This window comes from Triticum urartu, chromosome 7A, assembly GCF_056163025.1.
Source record: "Triticum urartu cultivar PI428250 chromosome 7A, HENAU_Tu73, whole genome shotgun sequence".
In the NCBI taxonomy this organism is placed as follows: domain Eukaryota; kingdom Viridiplantae; phylum Streptophyta; class Magnoliopsida; order Poales; family Poaceae; genus Triticum; species Triticum urartu.
Window position 1 is genome coordinate 392,202,690 of NC_141879.1, and position 6,364 is coordinate 392,209,053.

General features: G+C 43.1%; 1 pseudogene; it reads right to left on the minus strand.

Moving 5' to 3' along the window:
• Positions 1–1,141: 1,141 nt before the first annotated feature.
• LOC147959708 (uncharacterized) lies at positions 1,142–3,650 on the minus strand (annotated as a pseudogene).
• Positions 3,651–6,364: the final 2,714 nt, after the last annotated feature.

The window sequence follows — 6,364 nt, forward strand, 5'->3', positions numbered from 1 at the left end:
CATGGGAAAGAGATGATGTTGCCGTGTAGAAGTGGCCGATCACCAAGCATTCATCATCTTGTAGTTTCAAATGGGCACTCTCCAATGTCGCACCGTCTTGTAATTCCTTCAAAAGGAGCAAAGATAACAAGCACTCAGAAAAAAAATGTGGTTGGCGTAAGAGCAAAGCCAAGCATTCAAGAGGTGATTCACCCAACAAGTGTTGTCATCAAGCATAGCATATGGTTTGACAAAGAAGTGTGGCATGGAATTTATGCATATAAGTTGAGGACACTCAAGGACAGCATGGAAACAAGCATGCAAATGGGAGGTGAAGATGCTAATATGTGTGACAAGTGAACAAGCATCTACCTCAAGGTCAAAGCAAGCATGCATAAAGCACTCAACAAACGGTCTATGGTATGCATAGGAATCATTCACAACACCAAATATAATTAGATGTCTAAACACATGGGGCAAGTGCAAGACAATCCAAGCATAATGTGCATATGGTGTAGTGAAGATATCATGGAACTCAACACAAAGGAAATAGTAATTTTTCGATATGTGTGAGGCAATCAAGTCAATCATGTGACAAGCAATGGGACATGGCGTATGTGAAGAAGTGACATTGTTGCAACCAAACATATGATAGGAGCAAGTAATCCAAGAATTGGATGCAACATGGAAAGCAATCATAGTAATCAAGTCATGCAAGCTAGTAGTGCGAAGATGCAACATACTAGAGGAAATCATGGCAATCATGTCATGTGAGCAAATCATAGGCATAGGCAATGCACATGACATATCGCAAGCACGAACACAAAGCAAGATCATAGTAACATCATAGGCATGGGGCACAAATGGAACATGGCAACAACAAGCAATATCTCCACCAAGCTTGCGAATACACATACAAGTATGCGAATCTAGAAACATGTGTAATGCAAAGCATGGGTCACAAATGCATGGCAAAGGTATAGGAATTATAATATCATGCAAATGAACATGGCAATATGGGCATAAAGTGAGAAATGATATATAACCCATAACCATGTGATGGCCATGTAGAAGAGATGCGCAAAGTCTTTGCGCGAAGGGAGTAGTGGTAAGGACAATCCACGGAATCCCAAGTCATCATTGCTCTCTAGAGCTCGTTTCGTCAACTCATGGGCTTTTGAGGTTGACGAGTGTTCATGGGTACCTACACAAAAGAGACACAAACGAAAGAAATTGTGTGTGTGGTAAATGTACACATCATCCATCATGATGTGTATGTGCACGTGAGAGTTAGCACAAGATAAGCATTGCTCGAAGAAATGTGATGCATGGTATATAAACCTGTCATCCATCATGAAAGAATAGGTGTTATGTATAACACGATGGGGACACAAATTGAGCAAACAAGTATATGTCACATCAATAGCATGGTTATTCATGGGGAGCATATGGTGCACACAAGTATTGGGATCATGCAATGAATGGGATGAATCAAAATCTCCTAAAATGTATGAGGAAACTATGGGGGTCTCCTCATGAGCAATATTGGAAACATCATATGGAGAAAATGGACAACATCCAAAACAATGCATATCCGAAGCTAGGTGGCTATGGCATGGCATATGAGATAAATTATGCAAATGAAGCATGTCAATATCATCACAGGAGAAACAAATGCCAATAACCACAGGCTTGTCATCTATGCCATGTGTGCAAATTGGGTTTATTTAATATCATATGCATAGTCACTATGAAGAGATTGCAAATATGACATATGATTGATCTCATGCATAGCATATGACAAGTCAAGCGGATTGGCAAACATGATGTGACCAAGAGAATTATCACAAGTGATCCTATGCAACATGGCATCACAACTAATGGACTCCACATGGCAATCATCAAACTCATCATAAATGGGTAAATCATTGCATGGGGAAATCATACTAGCATGAATCATAGCAATAGGGGGATCAACATCATGCAATCAATCAATGTCATGATAGTCCACTAGTGGGACTAGAGCATCACCTTCACCTATGTTACCTTGTTCATTCCACTCAAGTGGTGTAGGTGAGGTGGCGAAGACCAAATGGTGGTCATCATCTTCATCTTGATGGAACCATGTGGGGGTGCATCATAGTCCACCATGGCCATCATCATGTCCAAAGGAAGGACGGAGTCGTCGAGGATCGGCGCATCATCATATATGGGACCTAGCACCAAAGGATAAGACATAATAGAGGGAGAGGTTAAGTTGTTAGAAAGCAAAATGGCCTCATATGCCTCATCAACTACCTCACTCTCTCTATGTGGTGCCTCACTCACTCCCTCAAAATAGGTGCACTCAAACTCACATATGGTGGAGTCACTCATCTCACTCAAGTGGTGGGGGTTGTGGATCTACTCACATGGGAGTTGTGGCAACTCATCATATATGGGGCTAGTGGTGAAGTCACTCTCACTCTCAATATGGTGGCACAAGTCACTCAAGTCATCATATGTCGCCGTGGTCGAAGGCAAAGTCCATGCTCAACCGTCTCGTAGTCGTTGCCGTGGATGAAGGCCGAAGATGTCACATCATCACTCTCGTCGTGTATGAAGGCCGAAGATGGCACATCATCACTCTCATCGTCTTGTAGCGTGGTCGGTGCGAAGTGAGCTCAGGGTCGAGTAGAGTTAGCCTTCATGAGTTCTTGCTCCGCCTTGAGAGCACCAATGTAGTTTTCGTCAAGGGACTTGTAGTTCTCGAAGAAGACAGTCTTGGAGATGTCGTTGTTCAATCCCATCATGAAGTAGAACTTCATCCAAATGGGGTCGTCCACGCCGGCACGTCGCAAGGCTTCTTTCATGTTCTTGAAGTACTTGTCGAGGGACTTGCATCCTTGTATGGTGTTCTCCAATTGGCGTTGAAGATGTTCCGTGTAGGTGGAAGGCACAAATTATCGCCTCATTGCTTTCTTCATCGCGGGACATGTCATGGTGAAGCTTGTTGAAGGTCTATGAAGCCACCATGTCGATGCATAGTCATGGAAGATCCTTGTGGCACACTTCACTTGATCGTCGAAGGGTACTTGGTGCAGCTTGAGGTAGTCGTCCATCTTGCACTCCCACTCGAGGTACTCTTCGGGGTAATGAGTCCCAAAGAATGGACACTCATCATCGTCGGTGAAGTCAAAGTATCTCGTGGAGGTAGTGGACTTAAGCTCGTGGAGTAGGCGAAGATGTCGTACATCCGAAGGCGAAGATGCCTTGAAGTCACTTGGCGAAGATGCCAAATGTGTTGAAGAAGCTGCAGCCTTGTAGTTGATGTCGCGGTTCTGTAGAGCCCGTGTGCACGGGGGTGTGGGAGACCGTGTGCACGGGGTCCCGTGTGCACGGGGGTCGATGGCCCGAGTGCACGGGGTTGGCAGAGCAGCCAATGCGTGTCCTGAATCTCGCTCTTCACGGTCACGTCGATGTCGATGCTTCTGTGTACTCGCCAGAGATGGTAGTTCGGGAGTCTTTGCACTTGAGCGTCTTCTCGAAGATGAGGAAGATCGCTTGCGGTTCTTGATGAGGGCCTTGAGCTCCTCCATTTTCTTGTCCATCTTGGCGTCGATGAAGTTCTTCATAGCATCGAACTCGTCGTCGTGGTTGTAGACCGGAGATGATGTGCTTTGCCTATCCATCACAAGACTCGAGCAAAGGTGAGTAGGAAATGAGATAAACAATACCAAGCTGCCTTTTCTCAATGTTGAGGATGTATCTCGTATCACTCAATGTGAGATGAAAGAATAGTGGAATCGGTACCGGACTTGTTCACTCACACCTACAAGTAAAAGCTTATCGAGGGGCTTGGTTAGGACAAGTGGCCCAAATTTCATGCAAATTGAAGTCTAAGATATTGTAAATGTTGAAATAAATCCAAAGGACTCAAAATGCAAAGCAAGTGATCACAAATATAGAGGAGGGCAATAAAGAAACACACACGGTGGGATAATGGGGCTTGTGCAACTATAGAGATGAGCAATGCAAAATTGCCTAACGAAGACTAAGATCGTGTTGCACAAACACTAGGAGAGCACTAGCTTGATTACACACTTGGGCATGATTCACCACTTGGCACCAACCTATATGTATGCAAGCTAAATGTTTCCTATTCCATGTATCCTCATGCACAAGTATCTCTTTTCATGCTCAACTCACTTTTGCTTATAAGCTTATGATCATTCTTTTCTTGCTTAAAAGCTTTTTTTGGACTTTCCTCTTCCTTTCCACTATGCTTAATGAGCCTCAACCAAACACATGAGATAAGTATCACAAGATATGCACGGGAGCAAGCAATTGCACTATATGATATATCCAATGATGCAACAATATGATATCGTATCACCATGGTGCACAAGTTTTCGCGAAGCCCGGCAATACTCGGATAGCTAGTCTCAATAGGTATGAAGGTATTCGCAAAGATGGTGGGGCTATCAAGATGTAATGGCAAGGAAGGAAAAGTTTTATGACGGAATGGATACCTTCGTCACACTTAACCTTTCACGAAGTCGGGTGTAACCGGCCTTGCTTTCGGTTGAAGATGGTCTCAAAGAATGGATGGTCATCGTCGATGTGGAAGCTCGTGGTGGATGTAGTCGATGGACCGATACAAGTCACCGGTGGTGGATGAATATGTAACCGTGCCTAAGTAGCGGAAACACCTTAGGAGACTCAAATCACAACTCAAACAACCACAAATGCACTAAGAACCAAAATGGGTTAGTTTACGTAAGTTGTATGTGGTGGTGCGAAAGTTATGGCGTAAGGCCTATGAAAAATATGCAAAAATGGCAAAAATTTGATGGAGTCAAATGGTGGCAAAACCAAGATGAGCATCTAGGGCACGTCGCTAGCTTTTCAACGAGCCAAAGAACACCCAAATCGGAGTTCGGGAGTAGAAGTTATGGCCGAAAACGTAAAGTGCACGCGGCTGATTCTAGGAGGGCCGTGCGCATGGGGTCCAAGGCCCGTGGACACGGGGTCCCGTGCACACGGTACATGTACCGAGGGCACAGGGTCACCTGGGACTATGCGGGGGCCCGTGGGCACGGGGCTGGGAGCCCGTGGGCACGGGGTAGGCGGAAATTTCACGATTTTCTTGTCAAATTCGATGGGGGGAAGAAAAATTTGGGTATGGGGACGCAAGAGGGGGGAGATCTACTTGCTATACATCAGATCCACTAATCAAAATCAACAAAAACTCACAAGAAACTTCAAATGACAAGAAAATTTGTATGGCTCTTTTTGTGCGGATTTTCGAAATTGGGCAAGAACAAGCAAAATTAGGCTAGAAAACTAAGAAGGGGGGCTCCAATTTCGTGAGAAATCATGGCTCTTGTGACACCCCAAAATTTTGGCCTTGTTTTATTAAATTAAATATTTTTTTGCCAGGAATTAAAACTTTGATTTTTTTGGACTCCATTTTGATTTTTTTTAAACATTTCCTTTCTTATTATCATTGAGTTGTTCCCTAAAATGAAAACCTTTCAAATATGTTATTGGACTTGTTTAACCTCTCAAGAAAAACTTTTCTTTTATCAGTATAACTAATTACATAATTAATTTGCTTGATCTTTATTTTCTTGAAAAATGGTTTTTCAAGGTTATATGGCCATATTTGAACTACAACCATTTGATAAATTCACCTAAAATTCTAACCAAAATTTGGAGATGTCATGTGATGTTTTTAAATCACTTGTATACAAAAATATCTTTTATTCATTAAATATTTTGAGCTCTACACTCAATTTTTCTTCTCTAGTCCAGAGTGCAATTTTGCACTACAACCCATCTAAATATTTCTTTCTAGCCTCCACCAAAATTATGGGATATTGGTAGTAGCATATGATTCAACATTATGCAAAAACCTAGTGCTGTTCTTTGAAAATTTTGAGTGAAACAACCTCATCTCCATTCTGGTCCAACATGATGGTTTGTACAGCAACCATATTCTTGCTTGCTCTTTAGCTCTTGATTCTTTTTCCTACTTGTATTCCTCCCTGCAAAACCCTTAAGTCTAGGAGCATGCACCCTTTGGGTCATTTTTGGTTCATGAAATGATGCCATTCTCATCCTGTCCAGATTTGAAGTTCTGCAAAACTTGCACTAGCAAGTTTGTGCTTTCCACCAACTAACCTCACCACCCTCTTATTCATCTAAAGAGACCACCATCTGGAGTTTTTGGCCACTCCAAGACCTACCTAAGTGCCCTTAGCATTTTGTCAAACACCTTATGGGCATGATCAGTTTTGACATGGGTTTGTGTTCGCTCTATGAACTTGATCCCCTGACCAAACCAGCATGTCCAATGGTGTTTCCCTAGCCTATAGCCTCACCCTGCTAACCCTCTTGCGGT